Source organism: Lagenorhynchus albirostris, chromosome 5 (genome assembly GCF_949774975.1).
Source record: "Lagenorhynchus albirostris chromosome 5, mLagAlb1.1, whole genome shotgun sequence".
In the NCBI taxonomy this organism is placed as follows: Eukaryota; Metazoa; Chordata; class Mammalia; order Artiodactyla; family Delphinidae; genus Lagenorhynchus; species Lagenorhynchus albirostris.
Window position 1 is genome coordinate 82,035,354 of NC_083099.1, and position 24,654 is coordinate 82,060,007.

The window sequence follows — 24,654 nt, forward strand, 5'->3', positions numbered from 1 at the left end:
ACGGTGGGACCAGAACCAAATTCTCTTTCAGAAATGGGGGAGCAAAATACTGTTCAGCTAAGCATTTCATCCTGTAGTATTTTATCTTCCTGGATCTCCATCCCTGCTGTGCTGGATTTGAGGGGGTGAGGAAGCTCGCTCACACTCCTGATTTCTGATTATGCCCTTAAGTCTACTGAGGTGCTTCATTCTGAATCCCTTGTTCCTAACACCCTTCCGCCTCCATGTTTTTTGTGTGTACCTGAACGTGATGATTTATTAATTTAGGTAGATGAGAAGACTAGGTCCTTCTGTGCACCAACCTACAGAGCTTTAGTGCTTGCATTCTAAGGAGGTCTGCAGTGAAACTCCAATTTATTGAAGCATGTCCACTGATAGATGATGCACTTTGTTTTAAAATGTGGTTTTCATGGACATTTTTCAAGCCCTGAAGACAACCTAAGAGCATCCACTGAGACGTAGCAGCCAACTTGCTTTACTCCGTTTTGATATGGGGTCGGGTTTCAAGTGTACTCCAGACAGTAATACTGGGATGCAACAGCATTTTATTGCCAAATGGATTGTTTGGGATGGTTCATGATGCTCTACAGGAGCTAAAGGAGAAAAGGAAATGGATTGTGTCATCCATGAGAGACAGTGGGTCAATACACACCCACAGAGAGAGGTGCCCCAGTCCTCGCATTCTAACCCCAATTCCTCTTCTCCTCCCTCTCCTCTACACATGCATCTACCAAAGGAGTAATTTTTCTCCACAAACGTGGCAGACCTAAAGAACTTGAAAAAGAGTCTGTGCCTGTGTACACCAGATCAAGTGGTAGTTCCGCCAACCCCTGCAAGTATTGAGACTTTGTAACTGAGGAGTGTTGTAAAGCCATCAGCTGTATGAAGGGTGGGCCAGAAGTGCTGTACAGGCTATGGAGCATTGTGGAAAATGAAGGAGGGAGAGGAAATGAGACTTTCCAGTTTTCTAGTGTCAGCATTTTCCCAAAAAGAACCCAAGATACAAATAAAATGACTCATGCCTTTTAAATCAATGTTAGGATTTTGATGAGAGGCATGTGGTTGTCGAGGCATTCTTGTCTCAAAATGCAATTCAGGATGAGGATAGTTACGTGCACATTTTGTCAGCCAGGGGCAGAGAGCCGGAGTGAAAAGCAGAGTTAGGGGAAAAGTGCGAGATAGCTAATCTTTCCTGCATTATCTCAGAATCATCTCGGATTTCGTGGGTATATGATGACTCACTTTCTGCCACAGTGCCAAAGGGTAGCTTTGAGAAACATGAATGATGAGACTGTTCATAAAGGTAAGAACCGTGGCACAGATCTTGGCAGAGGTATAAGGGAAACAGTATAAAGTTAATTGAGAGAAGAGCAAAGCCATCCTAGGAATCCTCAGGTGTGCTGCTATCAAAGCAATGAGTTGAAAAATACATTTTAAAAAGCAGATGCAGATGACTCTGTCCACAGGAACTGAAAGTAGAATCAAGATGTACTTACGTTCTATCAAAAATCAACAAATTATAGTATCTTTGGAGATAGGAACTTTGTCTGTCTTGTTAACTTTAAATCAGAGCATTCCCTTGTGTCAGTTCAGGTCATCCTAGAAGCAGAGATATCAAGACAGGATTGGAAGTGCAAGAGATTTAGGTGGGAAAGGTCTGCGTGGATAAAAGGGGGAAAAGGAGGAGTAGGCAGGGAGTACTTTCAGTCTGCAGTGCCAAAAGGAGACATGGGAGGAAAGATTTTGTAGGAAGAGCTCTAGACTGCAGAGAAATCTTGGCCAGGATGATGGAAACCCAGAAGTCTCCTGTTAGAGAAACCCAATAGTAATGGGCCAGAATCAGTACTGCTGCTCTGCTCATGCATCAGCTGGGAAGAGCCTAGGAGAAAGGTGGTCTTGGCAAGAACGAGGTGGTTGATTCACAGGGGTAGCAGCCAAGGCTGTCTGTCAACTCTGCTCTCTAAAAAGGCAACTTCTCCAGAAGGACATCTAAGTGACGTACTGTGGCTCCCAAATTAGTGCTCATTTCACTTTGACGTAATCAGTTAAAACATTTAAAGCGAATGTCTGAAAATAAGTCCTTCTGCAGACACACTTCCTGTTCTCTGCCACCTTTCAGTGTCATCCATTCCTTTTAAAGGCTGCTATCAGTTATGGGGTTTCACTTATAAACATATTTATGGTAGAAGGGTTGTGATTTAACACCAAGACTGGAACCTACCTTTGTGCTGGCCCTGGAGAGTAGGAAGGGGTCCCATGTCCCCCTCTCTTTTCTAAGACCTTGGTTCACAAGTTTTGCCACATTTCCACATGTATCTTAAAAGAAAGTAGTTCTTTTTTGTGCTTATAAATATACTCAAGTATTCTTTATATTGTCAAATAATATCCCAGCTCATTTACTTTTTCTATGCTTTCGTCATATTTTACCCCTTACATGTTGGAGCTATCCTGGATCAGCCTTTTTTTTTTTTTTTTTTTTAACATCTTTATTGGAGTATAATTGCTTTACAATGGTATGTTAGTTTCAGCTTCACAACAAAATGAATCAGTTATATATATACATATATTCCCATATCTCTTCCCGCTTGCGTCTCCCTCCCTCCCACCCTCCCTATCCCACCCCTCCAGGCGGTCACAAAGCACCGAGCTGATCTCCCTGTGCTATGCGGCTGCTTCCCACTAGCTATCTACCTTACGTTTGGTAGTGTATATATGTCCATGCCTCTTTATCGCTTTGTCACCGTTTACCCTTCCCCCTCCCCATAGCCTCAAGTCCATTCTCTAGTGAGTCTGTGTCTTTATTCCTGTTTCACCCCTAGGTTTTTCATGACATTTTTTTTTAAATTCCATATATATGTGTTAGCATACGGTATTTGTCTCTCTCTTTCTGACTTACTTCACTCTGTATGACAGACTCTAGGTCTATCCACCTCATTACAAATAGCTCAATTTCGTCTCTTTTTATGGCTGAGTAATATTCCATTGTATATATGTGCCACATCTTCTTTATCCATTCATACGATGATGGACACTTAGGTTGTTTCCATCTCTGGGCTATTGTAAATAGAGCTGCAATGAACATTTTGGTACATGACTCTTTTTGAATTATGGTTTTCTCAGGGTATATGCCCAGTAGTGGGATTGCTGGGTCATATGGTAGTTCTATTTGTAGCTTTTTAAGGAACCTCCATACTGTTCTCCACAGTGGCTGTATCAATTTACATTCCCACCAACAGTGTAAGAGGGTTCCCTTTTCTCCACACCCTCTCCAGCATTTATTGTTTCTAGATTTTTTGATGATGGCCATTCTGACTGGTGTGAGATGATATCTCATTGGAGTTTTGATTTGCATTTCTCTAATGATTAGTGATGTTGAGCATTCTTTCATGTGTTTGTTGGCACTCTGTATATCTTCTTTGGAGAAATGTCTATTTAGGTCTTCTGCCCATTTTTGGATTGGGTTGTTTGTTTTTCTGTTATTAAGCTGCATGAGCTGCTTATAAATTTTGGAGATTAATCCTTTGTCAGTTACTTCATTTGCAAATATTTTCTCCCATTCTGAGGGTTGTCTTTTGGTCTTCTTTATGGTTTCCTTTGCTGTGCAAAAGCTTTTAAGTTTCATTAGGTCCCATTTGTTTATTTTTGTTTTTATTTCCATTTCTCTAGGAGGTGGGTCAAAAAGGACCTTGCTGTGATTTATGTCATAGAGTGTTCTGCCTATGTTTTCCTCTAAGAGTTTGATAGTTTCTGGCCTTACATTTAGGTCTTTAATCCATTTTGAGCTTATTTTTGTGTATGGTGTTAGGGAGTGATCTAATCTCATACTTTTACATGTAGCTGTCCAGTTTTCCCAGCACCACTTATTGAATAGGCTGTCCTTTCTCCACTGTACATTTCTGCCTCCTTTGTCAAAGATAAGGTGACCATATGTGCGTGGGTTTATCTCTGGGCTTTCTATCCTGTTCCATTGATCTATCTTTCTGTTTTTGTGCCAGTACCATACCGTCTTGATAACTGTAGCTTTGTAGTATAGTCTGAAGTCAGGGAGCCTGATTCCTCCAGTTCCTTCTTTCGTTCTCAAGATTGCTTTGGCTATTCGGGGTCTTTTGTGTTTCCATACAAATTGCAAAATTTTTTGTTCTAGTTCTGTGAAAAATGCCAGTGGTAGTTTGATAGGGACTGGATCAGCCTTTGACCCTCTTTTATCGTCTGTCTGGTTATGTGCTAATATATCTGAAATTTGTATCTCTAACCAGGAAGTCTTTGCTAAACTTCAGACCTTTATATCCAGTTGCCACCTGAACAATTCCATTTGAATAGCTCACAGGAAGCTCAAATTCAGAATGACCAAAACTGAATTCATCAGTTCATACCCAAAACCTTCACTTCAAATAAAAAATCAAGCCTAGTTTCTCTATGTCCTAAATATCTCTGTTCCATTTTCTTTGCTCTCTTCCTCCTGATTCTGACTTGGTTTAGTCCCTTGTATTTCCCACCAGGGTTATCCTAATAGGATAATCAGGATAATATCCTAACGGGCCCCTTACTTTTCTCCCTGATGTGAGCAGTGTTCATCTCTAATCCATCCTGCACATAGTCATCAAAGGAGCTTTCTTAAACAAAGTACGTTTATGTCATCCCCTAGCTTAAAATCATGCAAAGGCCCAGGATAAATTCTCATTCCTTAACGTGACACACAGGGTCCTGCCTCCTCTGTCTCAGCTCCTGCCACCCCTCCAGATGCACTGTGCACCCATACTTATGGAAATGCTTGCAGTTCTCTACCTGATGGTGCTTGGATGCCTCCATTCTTGGTAAGCTCCCCATCAGAGTTGTGTTATGCCCCAATACATCTTACACATGCCCTTTAGAAATTAAATTACTCATAATTTGAGATCACTTCCCCAGATCATGACAGGGATAGCTATTTAATAAGGCCATTCCAAGAAATATCAACTTGGAATAGGAAGTTGGTGGCCAACTATATGAGCCTGATCAATCAAGACTTAGAGTCAAATATGTTAAAAAATTATAAAGCATTACCATTAGCCAGGCCCAGTGCTAAGTGATTCTATGTATAACATCTAGTCCACATAACAAACATGTTAGCATATATTAAGGTAAGAGAATCTTACTATCAAAATAGAATGGAAAACCCTTCAGTTAGCCAGGAATAACTGAGATTTTGCCCTCCTATCCTCCATTCATCACCAGGGATTTGACCTAATAGTTACCTAAATGGCCGAATGGTTTGTATCTCAAGATATCTCATGTAGATCTTCCTTTTGTTACTTGCTTTATTCTGGTTCAGTGATTCTAAACCTTAAAAGTGCTAAAATTATTATACAGAGTGATATAAATGAAAAAAAAAAGTATGCTACATTTCATGGGAAACTTTTGGGATTTCCATGGGTAATTTTTACTGCAAGCAAATTTTCCTTACATTTTTTGACACTACAGGAATCTTAGATTTGTCTCTATTGGATTTTCTCTGCTGGGAACTCTATACCGTTCATGCTTGTTCCTCTACTGTGCCCAAATAACTTCTGTTCAAATAGCACCCTTCTTGGAAAGTCTTACTTGACTATTCTTCCCCCTTCTCCCACCAGCCAAAATGTATTAACTGCCCCGCCCCACCTTCTGCTGCAGTCCTATGGCTGTCTGTCAGTCTATCTCATTGTAATCCTTGGTTTTCTTACTTTTCCCCAAATGGGCTGTGAATTCTTTGAGGGTTGAGATCATTAGCCTAGACTATTCTCTGACATGTAGAATGATGGCTGGCGTCTGGTAGTTCTTAATTAAAGGTTTGTTGAGTGAAAACTAAATAAAAATCAATTTAAGAAGAATATTGTTTGGTGATAGTGAGGAATGAAGAAATCAATTGAAACAGAACAATAATCTCCCTTAGAGTAAGCTCCATAGGTAACATAGGTTATCTAAGTGGCAGAGTTGAGTAATGCTGGCAGCAAATTATCACGCTTTGCATTTTGCCTTGTAGTCACCTAGGAAATTATTTACCAGTAGGAAGTAGAAAAGATAGAAAAGTTTTCCTTTTTGAACAGAATATCACTTCACTGGGCACCCTCTCCTTTTCTCATTTAATAAAGATTGTATGTAGTTGAGGAAAATATCAAAGAAAAATAAGGGAGTTTGACATAAAGTAAAAGTTATTAAGGCTCAAGGTTACCCACTAAGATCTGAAGTAAAGTGCATAAAGGGGACACAAACATAGTGTGAGCATGAAAAAATTATTTGTACAATGAAAGAGGGGTCATACAGTTTTGTTAATTCATTGTCAGTGTTAGTTTACATAAACACCACTGAATTTGTAAATCAACACAAATTTGGAGGTAGTTTAGAACAAATTCGAGTAGGGAGTATTTTCTTGAATTCAAAGAAGCGATACCCCAGAAAACAAATTGCCCTTCAGCTATAACAGTATTTAATTATGATATAAGATATTGTTAATCAAAACAGATGTTTTTCTACGTATTAGATAAGGTTTATTAGTTGTTTTAAGACTTTGAGGTATTTAGGCCTAACCCTCTACCAGGAACAAAGACTTGAGGTGAAAACCATCCTTAGAATGAAAGGATGCACAGAACCTGTGAAGATGAAAGGAGATTGGAACTGGGGATGTGACCTTTGGGTGTCCAGGAGAAAGTCACATGCTATCATTTGGCTAGTTGTAAAGTCTTCCCTTAGCCCTCCAGGCATGGGGGAAGGCAAGAGGAGAGATAGCGAGCCCCTCTGGCCTCCAAAATAATAATTTCCTGTGGTCCTACCCCAGTTCTCTCCCCTCCTCCCTTCAAGAATTTTTGCTATACCTAGAGGTGAAAAGATCTGACCCTAAGAAAAGTCACTCATTCCTTAGGGACCCTGATGGTCCAGGAAATTAGACAGTAGGACCTGAGGCTAAGAGAGCAGTAAGTGGTTTTTGTTTACTTGTTTGTTTAGTTCTTTTATTTGGGTTTGTTTAAAGCAATTTAATGAAGATATTCATTCTCACTCTGCTTCTCTCCTCTCTATGGTCTCTTTTTTTCACTGTCAACTTTTCCTTATTGTTTAATAAACAACCTTAATCTGATGAGCAGAGAATGATTATTGAGAATGTGCAGAAGGGAAAGGGTGAGGGATATATAGAAGGTTATATATTTCTCTCTTAAAACTGAACATCATTCATCTTCTTAACCCTCAGTGAATAAAAGAAGCCCTTCACAGTGGGCCCAGAGAGGTCCCTTCTCCACATTAACTTAAATACTTTCATTTGGGTATGAGATGTCTGATAATTGCTATGTGTTTGTCTGATAGGAACTGCACCTGGTCACTTCTGTGTTTCTCAACCCTGGTTATATATTAGAATCATTTGGGGAGCTTTTAAAAATTGTGACTTCCAGGCCACTCCAAAGATGAATTAAATCAGAAACTCTAGGTATAGGACTGAGGTATCAGATTTTGTCAATGTCTCAAGTGATTCCAAGGTGTAGTCCAGGTGGAGAGCCATTGTTTACGATCAGGGTTTAGGTTCTTCTCAACAAACAGACATAAAATACCCTGAGGCAGGAATCACATAACTATATTCCTTGCCTTATTAAGAGCATAAAGATAAGAAAAAAAAATCAATCTGTATTTTAAACACTTAGCATTCTATAGGTATGAACATGAAGACATGGTACATAAATACCAACATGATACTAAACTGATTGAGGAACAAGGACTAGTAAAAGTGTCTTTTAACAAAAGGTTTGAAATATTTGTATCCAGATGATGAATACAGTGTGGGCTAAGACATGGACCAATAGTTTGTTTCCAGTTTGGATTAACTCTAATCTGTCCATGAACATAGGACTCAAAAGTCTCATGCTAATGATAGATTCATATTCTGTTAACCTGAGCTTTTTCATTTACATATTTCACAAACATATTTATGTCCTGTGGATTTATCACTGATGAAACAAAGTTTTATTTATCTTTGTTATTTTATTTAATACAGCTTTTATTATCAGGCTGCCCACAGTGTAAGGCATTGTTTCTCAAAGTCTGGTCAGAATAACCTGGGAAGCTGTAGATACATAGATTCCCTGTAACTCTACGGATTCTGATTAAAATTTGGGGTAGAAGCCAGGAATCTTTATATTAATGGACTCTCATGGAGTCAGTGGGAAGATTCATAATGTTAAAGATTCAGAAATAATGTTGGTGTTCATCTAGTCAGTACTTCTTAAACTATCTAAGGTGAAGAATCCATTCCATGTTCTTTTTCTTTTCTTTTTAATTTACAGCACATAAAGGACTAAGTAAAATCTAATAAAAATGAACTTCTAAGGAAAAAACCCATGAAGGAAAAATAGAAGATGCAATCCCTAATTTTTTTATTAGATTCAACAGACAAAAAAAAAAAAAATTCCATCAAATTGCTGTAAAAGTTTTTAAATACCTGCTTTGAATTTTTGTACTTATTTTATCTTAGACTGGTAAATATTGGGTTGGCCAAAAAGTTCCTTCAGTTTTTAAGTAAAAATAAAAGACACGTTTTTCATTTTCACCAAGAACTTTATCGAACAACGTATTCTCCCTTTTCTTCCACTAGCTTCTGCCATTTTTCAGGCAACTTCATAATTCTCTCTTCCCCAAACTTTTTATCTTTTCGAGTGAAGAACTGTTCCAGGTGCCTTTTACACTCTTCCAGGGAATTGAAATTTCTTCTATTAAGAGAATTTTGTAAAGACCAAAATAAATGGAAATCCAAAGGTGCAATGTCTGGTTAATACAGTGGATGAATCAGAACTTCCCAGCCAAGCTGTAACAGTTTTTGCCTGGTCATCAAAGAAACATGCGGTCTTACGTTATCCTGATGGAAGATTATGCGTTTTCTGTTGACTAATTCTGGACGCTTTTCGTCAAGTGCTACTTTCATTTGGTCTAACTGGGAGCACTACTTGTTGGAATTAATTGTTTTGTTTTCCGGAAGGAGCTCATAATAGAGGACTCCCTTCCAATCCTACTATATACACAACATCACCTTCTCTGGATGAAGACTGGCCTTTGGTGTGGTTGGTGGTGGTTCATTTTGCTTGCCCCATAATCTCTTACATTCCACATAATTGTACAGTATCCACTTTTCATCGCCTGCCACAATTTGTTTTAAAAAGGTAACATTTTCATTATGTTTAAGTGGAGAATCGCATGCGGAAATTCAGTCAAGAAGGTTTTCTTCGCTTAACTTATAAGGAACCCAAACATCAAAGCGGTTCATATAACCAAGCTGGTGCAAATGATTTTCAACGCTTGATTTGGATATTTTGAGTATGTCGGCTACCTCCCACATGGTATAACGTTGATTGTTCTCAATTAGTGTCTCGATTTGATCGCTATCAACTTCAACTGGTCTACCTGACCATGGAGCATTGCACAAATCTTCTTTTGCATTTCTGATGTTTTTACCTTTCTTGAAATAATAAAGCATAATATGCCAAAAATGTTCTTTTCTTCCATCTTCAATATTAAAATGGCTACACAAAAATTCACCAATTTTGATAAGTCTTTTTTTAAATGCACGCTGATATGACAGCTGTCACGTACAATCTAAGAAAATTGTTTCAAATGAAGTTAAAGCCAACTAAGTGCTACTAGAGCCATCTTACAGGAAAAAAAACGAACGAACCTTTTGGCCAACTCAATAATTTGCAGGCTAGCACTGGTGTACAAACGAAACATTGAGTAGCAATGTTTCCCATTTTTGTTCAGAATAACATTAATTCTGTATGATACTAATAAGATAGAAACCAAAGGAAAGGAGTCCATTGTCAATCAAGTTTGGGAAATAGTGGGAGAAATAAAGTTCCCTTATGATGAAACATCTTGCAGTATCCACTACACCAATGTGTTTGTGAATGCAAGAGAAGGAAATAGCATGCAGCCTTTCCAACAGTTTTTCTACCATGGATTTCTTTTCAAGGGCACTGATGAACAACTCTAGGAAACCAGTTTTTAGTTGAATATAATTAAGGAAATACTGACTTAGGTAAGTTTCTTCATTTTATCCTTGAGGAAACAGAAACCTAGATATGTGAAGAGATTTGTTTATAGTCAAGCAACTATTTCATTTATTAGTTAACTAATAGTTAATTAAACACTTAATGAATGTTTACCATGTGTCAGATAGTCTACCAAGTGCTTTGTCTTCTAAGATGACAGAATCATTTGTAGACATGAAATGACTAACCATCCACCTAGGGAAACCTTGGTTCTAATTTTTCTGCAGACACGTATATCACTAATATTTCTGTGCTCTTTATTTTGTATGTTTCCATTCCTCTTTCTAAGGTTTCCCCTGCTATTTATAACTAAGGGTATTTTTCATGGATGATGTTTACCTAATCTTGGCCAACTTTGTTAAAATTGAGTAGTCATGCAATCTGGTAAAAAAAAGTTAGTGTAGGGAATTTGTGTCTTCATTCAGAGAATATTTGCATACCAGTTACTATGGGTCAGATAATGTTCCCAGCATTTTGCATATGTTAACTGATTTAAGCCTATATCAAAGGTTTGAGATCATATTTTTATATGATTTTAGAGATAAAGAAACTGAGGCATAGAGGTATAAAGTGACTTGTCCAGGGTCACAGACCTTATGTAGACCTAGAAGTCAAACCTAAGCAGACTGGTTTCAGAGTCCATGTGATTCCAAGTAGAAAGGTACACCTACTTTATGAGAGTGCCTGCAATGCTGGGTTGAGGTAACAGAAAATTACCCAAGTGAATGAGAATTATTCTAAGGAATTCAGGGTGGTTATTGAAACTGATATTAAATGTTTAGAGGAATGATTTTTTTCCACTATCATTCATTTTGGTGAGAGACTGTTTTCCTCAGGGGATATGATAGGGGGCTTTTCAAACACAGTCAATAAAAGTTGTATGGATATTATCTTCGAGGAGCATGATCCTGAAAGACTGTCCTAACCAGAGTTCCTAATTGTGTTCTAGGAGTTGAGCCAACTGTAGGTATCCTATTATAAAATACTGGTTGTATTACGTACGTGTGTAGGGACGTTTAAGTCTAACAAACAGAATGAACAATTTTAAAGCTTTTCTCCTGTGATTTTTTTCGCCTTTTGTATTCCATGCACCATGAAAAGTACAACATTGACTAAAATGTGTTCTCTGACCCCACTTAAATCAGTCTACTGAGAGAAGAGACTTGAAAACACATAATTAACAAACAAGTGTGCTGCATGTTACTATTTATCTGCACTACAGTTTCTCATGAGGCAGAATGTGACAGCATAGTTCTCAGAATAATAATCTTTGTTATGTTTCTCCAAGAGCACCATGACTTCTAGGTTTGAGCATCACTAGGTTTGGTCCTCACACGTTTAGGAGGTCTTCCAATATGCTCCCACACTACTGTATGCATATCCCTATAAGAAGACTTAGATGACATAAGGAAACAAACATTAATTATATTTGTTTCTCTTTCTTAACATTGTGAGCTCCTTGAAAGAGGGATCTGTGTCTCCTTCACCACCGTTTTCCCTCCATGTGACACAGAACCTGGCACTGAGTAGGTTGGTCCTCAATAAATATTTCTTGATTGACTGACTAAATTACAGTATTCGTTCGTTCAGTGTGTGCCGATTTCCCTTCATTTTGCTACAGTCCTAGCATTGCATGCTACCTCTGGGAAGGTGACCTGTGAAAGCAAAATGTTAACATTTTGTGGCAGGTAATTTTTACCTTAATAGCCAGGGTTTAGGTACGGACTTCTTGCTAGAAAGGTCACTTCTCTGTTCCCGTTAAGTTTACAGTTGACATCTTGGAAAATTTCTCTAGAGCATAAAGAGGCCTGACAAAAATATTTATTGTGGCTCTGTTTATAATAGGGAATTGTTAGGATAGCCAAATAAACTGTATTATATCCAAAGTATGAAATACTATGCAACAGTTAGGAAGAACAAGGTATATCTAAGTCTAATAAATTGCTATCCTACTATTGAAGAAACAAAAGCAAGCAGCTAAAAGATACTTTCAGTACGTCTCTTAAGACATATCTTAAGAAAATTGTATTTTCTATTGGTTCACTTATGACAGAGGCATGTAAGCGTGTAGAAAATAGTCTTTGAGGACTCATACCCAACTGAAATCAGTGGCTACATTAGAAAGGGAGAGGGAACGAGGAATAAACCCTACTCATTTGTTCATCATTCATCCATTCATTCACTTCAGTCATCCTTTCATCTATTCATACATTTCTTCATTCCAACAAAACTTTTTGAGTAAATTTAACATATATGCATAAGGTAACATGTTGAGTTCCCCAGGGATAGAGAATGTATAGACACAGTCCTTTCTTGGCCTTTATCCTGACATAGCTTATAATTGAGCAGGTAGGATTGGACAAGTACACCAGTATATCAATAATACGAGAGAGAATATAGGAGAGAGGGAGAGAGAAAGAGAGACATACACACATACTAAGGCTTTTCAAGGTATGGCTTCTAAATTGAGATCTGAAAAAGGAGTAGAAATTGTAGCCAAATTCTGGGCATGGAATGGGAAAGAAATTCCAGGCAGAGGAAATTTTATGTGCAAACAAGTAGAACAAAGAGCTTAAATACTGTGGGAGTAGAAGTAGCTTAGTACTTCTAGAGTGTAAATATTAAACTGTGGTGATGTGGAATCTAGAAAAATGGTACAGAGGAACCTATTTTCAAAGCAGAAATAGAGACACAGACATAGAGAACAAACATATGGACACCAAGGGGCTGGTGGGGAAACGGGGGCTGGGATGAATTGGGAGGATCGGATTGACCATATATACACTACCATGTATAAGATAGATAACTAGTGAGAACCTGCTGTATAGCACAGGAGGCTCTACTTAATGCTCTGTGGTGACCTAAATGGAAAGGAAATCCAAAAGAGAGGGGATATATGTATACATTAACTGATTGACTTCGCTGTACAGCAGAAACTAACACAACATTGGAAAGCAACTATACCCCAATTAAAAAAAATATATTAAACTGTGGTGTGAAATGAGAGACATACAGACTTTTACTAATGTGCAGTCTTTATTTTTTTTATTTTTTATTTTTTTTTTTGTGGTACGCAGGCCTCTCACTGTTGTGGCCTCTCCCGTTGCGGAGCGCAGGCTCAGCGGCCATGGCTCACAGGCCCAGCCGCCCCACGGTACGTGGGATCTTCCCGGACCAGGGCACGAACCCGTGTCTCCTGCATCGGCAGGCGGACTCTCAACCACTGCGCTACCAGTGAAGCCCCTGTAGTCTTTATTTTAACGCTGTAATTTTGATGGCATCAACCAAAAATCTGTTTCCCTTTTATAGTAACTCACCCATACTTAATGTTATAAGTACCTGATCATCATTTATACAACATTTCACAGATACTTATTGAGTCATGACCTAGTGCAGTATGATGTCTTGGGTGTTAAATTCAGATTTCACACAAGGGGGAAATATTCCTAAATAAGTAGCATTTTTATTCCTTAATACAATTTGGAATGGAGAGATAGCAAGAAAAAGAAGATAGTGCAGATGTGAAAGCAGGGGCCAGATTCAACAAGTCTTTTCCATGAAGAAAATTTTAAATTTTATAGTGGTTTGCAAGACGTATGTTCATGATATTTCAGAAGAAGGATTATTACTAGGGAAAAAAGAACTACCACTAGTTTTATAAACCAAGAATTTTAAATAAGAATATGTTTTGCAATGGAATTTTTTCAATACCCTGTTAATTCCATCACTTTGTGTGACAATCCAAATCATAGGTATCAAATTATTCAAGTAATTTAAAATATATACTTTGTTATATCTATTTCTCTTCTTCCTCTCCTCTCTCTCATCCCTTAAGAATATCTCATTATGTTACATCTTTTTTTTTTTTTTTTTTTTTTTTGCGGTACGCGGGCCTCTCACTGTTGTGGCCTCTCCCGTTGTGGAGCACAGGCTCCGGACGCGCAGGCTCAGCGGCCATGGCTCACGGGCCCAGCCGCTCTGCGGCATGTGGGATCTTCCCGGACCGAGGCACGAACCCACGTCCCCTGCATCGGCAGGCGGACTCTCAACCACTGCGCCACCAGGGAAGCCCTATGTTACATCTTAATGATTCTTTAATTTACATTTGGCCAAATAAAATATGAAACGAGACTATCACAATAGCCACTTCAGTAATCAAGATGATAATATAATAATGGAATGTTAAAATATTGTCTCATTTAAAATAAATGTAATTTAAAATATCATATCTCTAATTCAGACTGTTTCCAGACACCCCACTGGACATCTGTTTAGAAAGCATGTGGAATATCTCAGTGAAGTGTCACCATGGAGAATATTAGAAAAGGAAAACAAAATTTAGGAGCAGCAGGGAAAAAAAGTTTAATGGATTTGAGTTTGAGTTTGTTGAGCAGTGTATTTGGAGTGACCTAGAACATACCTATAAATATCAAGAAGGAATTCATTCAGTCATTTCACAAATATTTATTAAGTGCTTACTTGGTACCTGGCACCATTCTAGATGCTTGTGACTCATCATTGACTAATTCAGTAGCAGCTACAAGTTCCTTTTGGATTTGTGAAATTATTGTCAATACACATTCCCCAGACAACTTCTTTTTAAAATTTTCTTGACATTGAGGGCAAACCTGGGATTGTGAGCTCAGTGGAACACATGCCATCTGACTGATTGACAGTTATGATTTATACTTATTATTTCATATCCTGAAAGCTTAAATACATTAACTTTTAACTGTAATTCTGCTGATTGTACTTCAAATTCTTCTTGGTTTAGGCTAAATATTTTGTTTTATTCATTAGCTAATTTTTTTAAATTTGTATTTCTAACATTGCATTGATGAAAGTTTTATTCTCAACAGAGATAACTTAGTTTCTCTTTTCCATTTCAGTTTATTTTACTAAAATTGAAAACAAAAATGAATGAGGATTGGATTTTAATCCAATCCTAAACTCTTATCTCAATGAAAGACTACAGTATCTTTCTACGACTTCATGAGAGATTTGAGCACAGATTTAAGGTCTGACTTGCTATCACCCCTTCCCTCCCTCATGGCAATTTCATTGGCGATATCATTTCTCTTCAAACTTCACATGATAGAGAAAGAAAAACCAAAGGGAGAAAGTGGATTGGTAGGAAGCTTAAGGGAAAGAAAGGTGTCAAGATCCTTCAGGCATAAAATCAAATTTGAAACACTTGAAACTCCTAAGAGGATAGGAAGCTAGATAAGGGTCTGAGGTTGCATACAGAAAAGATATAATCCATAAGAAGTTATAAGTGGGAAGAAACATAATGCCATAGGTAGAGGAAAAATAAACTACTCCACATAATAGGATATAGTAGAGAATTAGTAGGGAATTATCTTTTTAAGATGTTATCACACACACCAAACACACGCACACACCCCTACAATGATGTTCAATGGTAGATGGGTTCTTTTATATATGTGTGTATGTTTCTTCCTCTCTTCCTCTCCCTCTCTCCCTATCTCCTCCCTCCCTTCCTCTGTCTCTCCTATATTCTCTCTTGTATCATAGATATCCTGGTGTACTTGTCCAATCCTACCTGCTCAACTATAAGCTGCATTAGGATAAAGGCCAAGAACGGACTGTGTCTGTGCATTCTCTGTCCCTGGGGAGCTCAGCATGTTACCTTACACATAATATGTTAAACTTACGCTAAATATTTTTGTTGGAATGGAGAAATGTATGAATAGATGAATGGATGACTGAGGTGGATGAATGGATGACTGAGGTGAATAAATGGATGAATGCTCAACAAATGAGTAAGTGAAAAAATCAATGAGTAACATATTATGTCTTAGAAACAATGCAATTTAAACTTAAATTGATGGAAATGCTAACGCAAGTCCAGTTTCCTAAGAAGCATACTCTGAGACAAAGATCAAAGTTTATTAGAAATGCTATTGAGATCAAGGCCTGTGGGGAGTGAAGGAAGCATGCTTGGGCAGAGGGAGGAGTTAAACTACAAGTCATTCACAGCAGGAGCCTCAGCTGATCCCATTTGATGCCAGGACTTGCACAGACAAGTCATTGGACAAAGGCTGTCCCCAAAGAAAGGTCACACATTTGGAGAGGGACTAAGTTGATGTCTCAGTGAGAAAGATTTAGTAGCAAAGAAGTGAATATTTGTTCCTGTAGATGGAAGATCTAGACGTGTACCATAGCATCCACAAACACATAAAACAAATTACGTTTACCATTTCTCTAGAAGGCAAATCTGGGGACAAGAAACGGAAGGGAGAAAGATTTCCACTCAAAATAAGGAGTGGTTCAATAATTTTCATCTTTTAAAAATCATTAGAATGGAAATATCCCAACAGAGCCTCTATAGTATTTTTTGTTTATTTTATTTTGTTTTTTATTAAAATATAGTTGATTTACAATCTTGTGTTTATTTCAGGTGTACAGCAAAGTGATTCAATTATGAATATATATTCTTTTTCAGATTCTCTTCCCTTATAGGTTATTATAAAATATGGGGTAGAGTTCCCTGTGCTATACAGTAGGTACTTTTTGGTGATCTGTTTTATATATAGCAGTGTGCGTATGTTAGTCCCAAAGTCTTTTTTGTTTTGTTACATAAGTATTATAAATCAGATGGCAAAGTGAGGAGGCAGGATTTCCCAGCTTAGGGAATCTCATTTTACATTTTCCTGTAAAATGTATCTATCTATATAGAGATAGATAGATGTGTGTATATAGATATAGATACATCACTCTAATTCATACTCAGTGGAATTTAAACAGAAGTTTATAGTGAGATTTTTAAAACTTTGTATCATAAAATAAATTTATCAGAATTCCAGGATGAACCTATGAATAACAGTAATTAGAATCTTGGGCTATGTGGAGAAATGGGTGAATAACACCATATATTTTTCACAAGGGTGGTAAAAATCTAAGGTAGGGAAATAGGAGAATTAAGGAGTAGGAAAAATGAAAGGACATTGAATATTGAGTGAGTTTAATTCAGCTACATTTTTCTGAGGGAAAGCAACTAGGTGCTTTCATATGAGGAAAGGAAACTAGGAATTGTTGAACCCTGCTGAGTGCCAGACCCTGGCTTTATCTATATCATCAGTGTAATAATAGCAAGGTGTTATTTAGCATGAACTGGTTACCAGACACTCTTTTAAGCACTTTACATGTATTAATGCATATATTGCACCAAAAACCATTTGAGGTACATATACTAATATTATTCTCATTTTATTCTTCGGGAAACTGAGGCATAGAGAGTTTTAGTAACTTGCCCAAGGCCATGGTGCTAGAAAGTGGTAGTGCTGAGATTTGAACCTGGGGTAATGTGAGATATGGCCTCTCATCTTATTTAAAAGATTGGTCTTCATTGTTGGCTGCAGAATGATGTGAAGTATACCAAATTGAGAAATAACTCCAAAGTGCTGAGATAAGATTGCCAATCAAAATGAAAGTGGTCCAAAATGAAATGAAAAATTCCCCTTAACAAGGATTTTCTAAAGCAAGTTTGACACATCTCCATTGGTAATAAATCACTCCTTTGTGGCTTTTGAATATGCAGCTTGCATCCTGATAGATTGTATAGGTCAAATCTTCCTACTTAAGGGTCCCTAATGTATAAACTATGTTGCGCTTCTGGTTTTCAGTGTTCTCTGTGCCTCCAATATAGAAAAGCTCCTAAAAAGTTAAAACGATGTGTTCTAGGGAGGAAGAATTGTGTAGTGGAGTTGGTAGGACTGAGGTTTTATTCCAACTTTATCATTCGCTAGTGAAAATTTGGCTAAATTACTCTTTCTAAGCCTCAGTTTTCTTGCCTGTTGAATGGATTGTGATGCCTACCTTTAAAAAAAGTCATAAAATATTCAGTGAGATAACATATCCATAGCTCTTGGCACATCACATGGGCTGAATACATGCTGTCTTAATTCTCCTTTATCTCTCAGTCCCGTAACTTGCCTCAATCTTTAATTCATAGAAGGTAGTAGATAGATTCCTCCGAAAGGAATTCTAATTCAATAGTCTGAAATATACTAACTCAGCACAATTCTCTGAACTATATCCTACCTTGCTGTTTCTTTCGTCCATTTCAATGAGCATTAGGTTTTTGGGTTTTTTTTTTTTCCCCTTGAAGGCTACTTATAAAAGAGAGGGGAGAAATAAAATGTAATATATTTTTCTTTCATTACTTTTTTTTGATAGGTAGAAAACTAACACTGTCAAAGACGAAAGTGGAAACTCTAAGAAGGTTACAACCGTTAGCTAATGTAAGGCTTTGGTTTTTCTCTATAGATTTATTTATACCACCTCTATCCTTCCCAACCGCAATAAATAAGAAATGGTTGAGGTTATGTTTAGCAGGACAAGTAGGTATATTTTGCTGGGCAGCTTGATGATGGGCCAGGAAGACCTTGAATGGAAGCGCCGCACTTTTATGGTTCTTTAGTTATTTTATGACAATGATAGGGAAAACTGATGGAGTCACTGCTTTCCTGTTAGTGAGCTGTTCTAGGCTGTGGTGAGTTTATGATTAATCAGTTGACATTGGAAGAATTATAACCTTTGTTTTTAACATTTGACTTTTGGGGCATGTTTCATCTCATCAAATTACCTGTTTTGAATGTTATAATTTTTATTATAGACCTATGTATTTTTTTTTTAACCAGTAACTTATACATACAATCAACTCTCACTTTGCAGAAGCCAATTATTCAGTCTAATAATTACCTAGTCTCTCTGGTTCCAGGTTTCCCCCTTGTTTGCCCTTCATTGGCCATTCTTCAGCAGCTCTACCCCAGGGAACAGGGAGGAGGTAGGTTACTTAGGTGAGTCTCATATGAGATGGTTGGACTTCAGGGTTTTCAAAGGTCCACTAGTGAAAACATCAAATGCAGGGCTATATAGTGAGATTGCATTTTCAGTGGAGGTTACTTTTCCATGTCAGTATGGAAAATAATATGCAGTCTTCTTGCTCTTAGTATTTAAAGCCAGATTCATAGTTATAACAACAAAAATACTGACTGACGGTGTGTATTTGTGTCTGTGTGTATTTGTGTGTCTGTATGTGTAAGAATATATTTTGCCAACACTTTGTCGTTCTTCATGGAATCTTTACATCCCTGAAGCTGCATCATTCTAATGTCTCATATCACAGATATATTATTTGTAAACATAGCTCATGTATACACCTTTGGCAGGGCAATTGCATCATCTTATTCATCTCAACGTCTCCATTGCCTAGAATTTGCCCGACGGTCTTTAGGAAGAGAGTGTTGCTGCTGAATGAGTAAATGAATGAATGATGAATGAATCTTTAAAGAACAAAATCAGAGCACAATTTAAATCACTCTTCATATCACATATGAGATGCCATATTTCTCTTTAGTATTCCCAGCTGAAAAGTTGACTCTGTGGAATTGCCAACATTAATCCTGGAAAACAAACCATTAAAGTAGCAACCCTCCACAGAAGTGCTCTGCGTAATTCAACAATGCATGCTCTCTCTTAGCTACCGCCTGAGCATTGGCACCCGATGCAGAGACTTGGCATCGTCGGGAAGCAGACAAAGAATCCACCAAGAGCCTGGAGACAAGGTTGATGTATTCAGTTCATTCTTCATCTTGCAACATTACTGCCAGTCATGTCCTCACAGCTATGGGGGACTTTGTTCATTTTCTAGCACCTACATTACTACATAAGCTTTCATAATCTGACTGTCAGAAATATCTCAGGGTGAGCATTGTACCTAGGAAAGATTGGCATAACATGGCCAGGGACACAGCAAGGGATGTGTGAGAAACAACGGTCTGGCCTTGCTTGTGCAGTCTTTTTTTTCTCTCTCTCTCTTCCTCTGAGTAATCAGGTCCAGGGAAATGTCTGTACTAGTCAGACCCAGTTATACTATGCCAGCCCTTTGTACTATGATCTGATTCTGGCTCCTCTTGCCGCATTAAGGTATTTAAAAATAAAGAAAAGAGGGCTTCCCTGGTGGCTCAGTGGTTGAGAGTCCGCCTGCCGATGCAGGGGACACGGGTTTGTGCCCCGGTCCGGGAAGATCCCACATGCCGCGGAGCGGCTGGGCCCGTGAGCCATGGCCGCTGAGCCTGCGCGCCCGGAGCCTGTGCTCCGCAACGGGAGAGGCCACAGCAGTGAGAGGCCCGCGTACTGCAAAAAAAATAAATTAATTAATTAATTAAATAAAACAAAGAAAAGGGTTTTTTGAAGAAAATGATGAAAATAACTGGGGAAATTTTTGGATGCTATCATTTTAATGGTTTTCATAGTTATATCATACCACTTACTTTTAGGAAGGGAGAGGAACCCCTGCACATACACACACAACTTCAATTTATATCCATTCCTGTATGTTTATGAAATTTTGGTCTTCCATGAGCTATGAAGGCAGCATGTGGAAATTCAGCTGCTCCCCCAAAACTTCCCCACTGAGAAGCCAGACTGATAATAATTCTAGTTATTTTGTGCCGGACTAATAATAATTCTGATTATTTTGTGCCAAAAACCAGGTTCTTGGTTCTTCACTATTGTGGAGGTTCTGGGCCTTTCCACCTGTCTGTGGACTGCTGGGTGTTGGGCTGAGGTGGGACAAATACAACACGTGCCGGGCAGGGACCATTCTTCCATGTCCTTCCTCACCTGCCACTCTGCCCTCTCTGAATCACCACCCAGGACTGGAGTAGCTTTGGTCCTAGGCCGGCACCAGCACGATAACACATACTGCCTCATTGCAGTATGATGAATGAAGAGTTTTAATGAAACTGGCCCAAACTGCGCTGGCAAGCTGCCTTAGTTTTGTGTTTTAAATGGAAGTGATCCATCAGCCACGCGCAGCATCTCTGTCTCGGCATCCCTCCCGATGCGCTTGCCGGTCCCTCCTCACCGAGCTCTCTCTTCTGCTCGTCTTCCGTCCTTGACCAGTGGGGCCACGGGTCTGTGCACCCACCGTCCCCCTTCGTATCACTCAGCGCTGCTGATGCCCTGGGTGAGCGGCTGCGTGGCGCTGTGCTCGCCACTCCCGACTTCATTCTCCCTAGCCCGGGATGCGGCAAGCTAATGTGGTACAGTGTCCGGCGGATATTAAATACACGTGCCTGCCGCGCCCTCATTAGAGTTGCCTATCTCCCCCGAGAGTGGTTGTAAATCAAACTATGAATCATGACTTTTTAAAAATGGGAAAAGGTGCATGAACACTGAAGGGGGGGAAATCCTCCAAAAATAATAAATATAAACAAAGAGAAGGGATGACACCTTAATCAAGCTGGCTGGGAACAGTCAAGCAGCTCAGCGTTTGGCCAGAGTGGAAACAAGAGTTTTGTTAGAGGGTTCTTTCTCCTGTTGTTTGTTTCATCATTAAAAAATAAAAAACAAAACAAAACAAGGACATGACAGAGACTTATTTTTCCTTGTTTCTGGGGGTTTGTTGAAAGCAGAGTGTGTGGCAAGAAACGCAAGCGCAATCTGCATAGTTGTGTGAACGATCACAGGGTGGCTTGAGTTTCATTAACCAGGAGTTTAAATGAAAGAGAGAGGAAAATAAAGGGAAGAAACCTGAAAGGCTGGATGGTCCTCTCACAGTAGAATTTTCTGTAAAATACCATATCTTGAGAATCATAGGCCTGAAATATACTCCAAACCTTTTTCAGACTACTTTCTAACTCATCCCAAACCTTCCATGCTATTGTAAGAATCTCCATCTCTCAGGGTAGCTGTAGGATTACATGGCATCATACAAAAGAAAATATTGTTGAGACTCTAAAGTCATTATTTACATGTTTTTGTGCGGTTTGGGGATGGAGATATCCAGCCAAATAATCAGAGCTGTTCATTTTCCTTCAGAAAGTAAGCCTGCATTGCTCAGCCACTGTATGGTCCGGAGCGTAGCATGCTGGGAAGTGCACCTTTAAATAGGAAAATCTACAGTTGTCTTTATTGGACTTGACTATTTGATGTGGGAGGAAAGTCCGAGGCTGAGTGACGCAGTGTAGTCAACCAGTGTCACAGGAATTTAGAGGTTAATATGGATTGGTTTGGTTGGAGAAGGGTCCATGTAGAGGGTGGGGCTGAATGTCTTTGGGGAATGAGGGTTGTACCATGAGCAAACCAAATGGAGAAAAGGCCTTAGTGTGTTTGGGGAACAGTGTAGAGGACAGTCCCTTGGGTAGCAGGACAGATAATAGAAGGTGAGACTACTGGCTGGCTCTACTGAGGGTAGCTGAGAGAGAGCTTTCAAGAAAACTCCAAGCAGCACAGGGATTCTAGGTGACATATCTATCACCTGTTTCCTTTTGTTTTGTTTGCCTGTGGGAATAACCACGCCAGGTTATTGGCAGCGTAAGAGGTGGAGAGAGACCCTGGGCTCCATTGCTGTTTTGCTACTAAATTTTGGTTCTATGTGGTGGCAGTAGAAACAATTATTGCTAGGCCTTGGTATATGGAAGAGCCACTTGGGACTTGGGAGACTGGCCATATTGCCCAGTTCCCAATGTGTCATCTGTCTTCCATCTCCGTCTTCAGTACTTTTAAAGACACATGGCCAGGGAACCATGGGAAGAAGTTAGACCATTCACACCGGTCTATACACAGAAAGGTATCAGGCAGAGAGGGGACCACCAGTTGGGTTCAAAGGAAGATTAGTTTGCTAGGGTTGCCATAACAAAGTATCACAAACCAGGATGTTTTGTGTTGGCAGGATTGGTTTCTTCTGAGGACTGTGAGAGAGAATCTGTTCCTTGCTTCTCTCCTAGCTTCAGGTGGTTTGCTGGCCATCTTTTTTTTTTTTTTTTTTTTTTGCGGTACGCGGGCCTCTCACTGTTTTGGCCTCTCCCGTTGCGGAGCACAGGATCCGGACGCGCAGGCTCAGCGGCCATGGCTCACGGGCCCAGCCGCTCCGCGGCATGTGGGATCTTCCCAGACCAGGGCACGAACCCATGTCCCCTGCATCGGCAGGTGGACTCTCAACCACTGTGCCACCAGGGAAGCCCTGCTGGCCATCTTTAATGTTCCTTGGCTTGTAGACATATTGCCCCAATCTCTGCCTTCATGTTCACATGGCATTCTCCCTGTGTGTGTGTGTGTGTGTGTGTGTGTGTGTGTGTTCAAATGTCTCCTTTTTATAAGGGCAACAGCCACATTGGGTTAGAGGCCCATCCTACACCAGTATCACCTCATCTTTAACTAGTTATATCTGCAACAACCCTATTTCCAAATAAGGTCACATTCTGAGGCACGGGGGGTTAGAACTTCAATGTATTTATTTTGGGGGTGCATGATTCAACCCATGACAGCAAGGATAAGCAATAGTGTTCTTTCCAGTCACACCCGAGATGATTTTTTTTCTCTACAAAATGCAGTAATTAAAGGCTCATTGATTAATTTGATATGCTTTTCAGTAATTATCTAAGTTCATATTTGGGGGGAAGGTGGGGGCCAAGAAGATCTCCCAACAAACTACCCTCTTGTTAATCTCCTCCAGTTTGCTGTAGCAGGACCCTTTTCTGGAAAGGCTTGTACCTTAATCTTTGTCTGTAATTGGGTATCCTCCTAGCAGACTGTTTGTTGTCTCACTCACTGAGACCCTCCAGGAAATACAGTTTTGTTTGTACTGGTACGAAAGAAAAAAGGAACGATGGAAGGAAGGAGAGACCCCAGAGTGGGAGAGAGAGAGAGAGGGGAGGGGAGGAGGAGGTAGAGAGGGGGAGGGAGAAAGAAGAGAGGAAAGGGAGGGAAGAAATGGCAGGAAGGAAGAACTGAGGGGAGGAAGAAGATGGTCCCCCTCTTCCCACCCGTAAGAACATCCTGCCGGAATGCCTCTCTCCATTCAGTTCTGAAGCTCGGGGATTGCAGCAGCATCTGTGACTGCATCTATGCAACATCTAAAACAAGGGGGCGCGTTCTAAGTAGTATGGTGATGATTAGAAAGAAGTAAAGGAATTTTTTAAGACATTAACATTGAAAAAATGGCTCTGGGTGTGCTTTATGTAAAAATAATATTTTCAAAACAATCTGCCTATTGAACATTACAGTAAAAACACGTGGCAAACATTTTCACAGTTTTCCACCAGGGGGTGCTCCCCCCAATAGAACGAAATGAGAAAACTTAAAATATTTGATGGTTTGAACAGCCCCAAAGAAAACATTTGTTTCTGCCCAAATCATGAAAACAAACATTTTGTTTTTCCTTTGGGAAACAAGCATATTGGCTCATGAAATGAGGTTTGGGAAAAAAACACACACACACACACAAAATAGCTTCTATAGCGTATATGTATATATTTTAAGCCTGCCTGAAGGAAGATAAAACTGAGAGCTGGCTGATGATAGGTTTGATTATTTAGAAATTGAAAAAAGAGTCCCAGTGAGATGTCTTAGACCATTTCCATCTTAAGAACTTTTAACTTTTAGAACATTAAATGCAATCAGAGGGACAGAAACCAATTCTCCTGACTCCCATAAAACTCTTAAAAACATGCATTCTACATAACGTAGAGAGTTGAGCCCCCTTAGAAGCTATGTAGGAATTAGTAGTAACAAGTGAGCGTTCCAAGATGTGATTTTACCCAGATTCTACCAAGTGCCAGTTTGCTATGTCGTATACCTGAGATCC